Here is a 2,803-nt window from a genome sequence, read left to right on the forward strand (position 1 = left end):
TTCACTATTTTGCTCTCCTACAGAGGCACAGAAGAATTTTCACCGAAAATAACAAAATACAATGTTCATATTCATTCTAAGTTGTCAGAAAGAATAGTGGGGTGGGAGTTAGGAAACCTGGCTTCTGCTCTTGGTTCTGCCCCACCTAGCTGTCTGACCTTCATTGAATGCTTTTATCTCCCCATTTCTTCTTCTATAGAATAAGTGTCATAGATGAGATGATCTCTAGAGTCTGTTGTTCATCTGACCTTCAGTGATTTTAATTAGACTACATTAGATCATTGTGAAATAAGTGTTTTAAATCTGGATTCTGATGAAAATTATATTTGATAATTATCATAATTATGAACACTAAACAAAGGGAGGGTGCAGTGATATTTAAAATCATGTATTTAATGTGACCTACAGATCTTGCTAGAGGTTAATAAGTAAGTTGGGGGATTTTAAGTGTTAATGGTGAGATTTTTAGTAGTAGAACTAGCTTTATGTGGCCCTAAAAAGGAAATGGAAGTGGTTGCCAATTACTAGTATGGTAATTATGTAGTCTAACAGCAAATAGTTATACACTGTGTTCTAAACTCACCTTCTTATTTAATCTTCATAATACAAATATAATACATACATATCTGGGGAGTTAAGTAGCAAATGTATCATTTCATATATTTCACAAATGGAGAAACTGAGGACCATAAAGGAAAAGTGACTTATCCATGAACAAAGAGTTCTCTCCAGAAGGATAGGATTTATAATTAAGCCTTCAGATATTTAGATTAATGCTCTACCCAGGAAATCAAGTGTTTGATACAGAAATTTAGAAAAAGGGGCATTCTGACCACTGCAGCAAGAAATCATGAGCCATTAAATAAATCTAGGTCTGCTAAACTATATATTCATGAAAGGATCAAGGGCCAAGGGTCAAGTGTCAATCCTTTGGCTTCTCTTTTAGGGTTCCAATCTTTTCTCTGGCAATGCACAAACCCCTGAGTTTGCCCAGGAAATATTTGAATTTTGTAATAAACTTTGGCATGTTCTTTCAACTTCTGTGTCAGCAGTCACTTGCTCAAGAGGAATTATAGCATCTTTCTTTGCAAAAATAAAAAGTGTAGGAGTCTTCAAACTATGGACATCTTCAGCATCTCTGATAATGCCATAGACTGATATTCTTGTTTTTAATTCCAGATTTTTCATCATCTGATCATGTACAACAATTCCACTCCAGCAGAATCCACCAATACCAATTCTATGGGCATGGCACTCTCTTTCAGAATCCTCAGAACCACACTGGTTTCTTTGTCAACATTTCTGGCATTTCCCATTTTCAGCCAGTCCTGGAAGGTAGATTAATCATCAGGTGTGTGCTAAGGTTCTTTCCCTACGAAGAAGTCTGGGCTGGTTGCTCTATATCCATGGGCTGCAATCATATCAACCATATATCTGGTATTGAGCATTTGCCAGTCCAAAATATCTATAACAACAATCACAACTTTGCCCTTGGTTGATGGCGGTTGGCTAAGGTAAGACTTGATGTGCTCAATTTGAACTTCACATCTCAGGATCCCGTATTCCACCTTATGCCCAATGTCACACAGGCAAAGTTGAGCCTCTTTAGCCATTAGGAAGGCTTATGTCGAGCTATGGAAGTAGAGACTTGAGTGAAACTGTTGTGTGAGGACTTGCCAGTGCCAGAGCCAGAACTCATCCTCCTTTGGTGTCCAACTGCCACCCAGCTCTCACCTGTGGCTCCAAGAAGGTGTAGCATGTTCAGCAGTCACACCTGAGCAGGTAGGCTAAACCAGGTTCAGGATAATCAAAGGGTTTCATACCCATCAGTAAATTAGGAGGATATCTACTGTAGCCATGTCAAGATGTTCCCCCAGTGGAAGGGGCAGATGAGAAGAATTTGTTCCAATAGCTATGAAGGTGGAAGAAGCAGGTGCTTGTGGACTTCTTAGGGCTTGGTAAGATGGTGAAGAAGCCAAAGTCATCTCCTGTATCCTGAGCCATCAACAGCAGTCTTGACTTTTGTCTTGCCACCAGACTTTGATGACTCTTAAGTCTGCAGAACTGAAAACTAAGTCCAGGGCAGGAAGCAACTGAGGTCAGACAGGTTACCCAGTCCTAGCTATTTCCCCCTTGGCTTCTCTTTGTAGGGGTGATTCTATTAAATGATTTGCCTGAATAATTAACAATTAATTACACAAAGATCAAACAGCTGAAATATCAAGATAAATTAGAACATTATTCAAAAGTAAAGTGGTAAATTTGTAAAAATATAAATTAAAAACTATTAGCATTGAAAAACCAAATTTCTCCATACACATGCACAGAAGTATATACATATATATATATATATATGTGGATTTTTATCAATACCTAATTAGTATATATGGATATATAGACATACATGTATAATATAGATTCTTGTGTGGTATGTATGTATGTATGTTTGATTATATGTATATATGTATAGTGCATAGATATATGTTTATATAAATACAGATGTATATATGTATGTTTCCATTACACTATGCTGCTATCTATGTGTATATATGCACACACACACTCACATGGCAGCAAGGTTCAGTGGAGTCAGGAAGATCTAATTCAAGTCCAATCTTGGGCAGGTAGTTTTAGTAGTCTGCGTCATTCTCTTAGATTATAATTCCAGAAGAGCAGATAATTTTCATTGTTAGAGGGAATTCCCTCATCTGGGAACTCTCTATCTGTCTCTTTCTCTGTCTCTGCCTCTCTGTCTTTCTGTCTCTGTCTCTGTCTCTGTCTCTCTATATATACATATATACAT

General features: G+C 37.4%; 1 pseudogene; it reads right to left on the reverse strand.

Annotated features, from left to right (window-relative positions):
* Window positions 1-890: 890 nt before the first annotated feature.
* LOC123241862 lies at window positions 891-1,613 on the reverse strand (annotated as a pseudogene).
* Between the last annotated feature and the right edge of the window lie 1,190 nt (window positions 1,614-2,803).

The sequence above is a fragment of the Gracilinanus agilis genome, chromosome 3 (assembly GCF_016433145.1).
Source record: "Gracilinanus agilis isolate LMUSP501 chromosome 3, AgileGrace, whole genome shotgun sequence".
In the NCBI taxonomy this organism is placed as follows: domain Eukaryota; kingdom Metazoa; phylum Chordata; class Mammalia; order Didelphimorphia; family Didelphidae; genus Gracilinanus; species Gracilinanus agilis.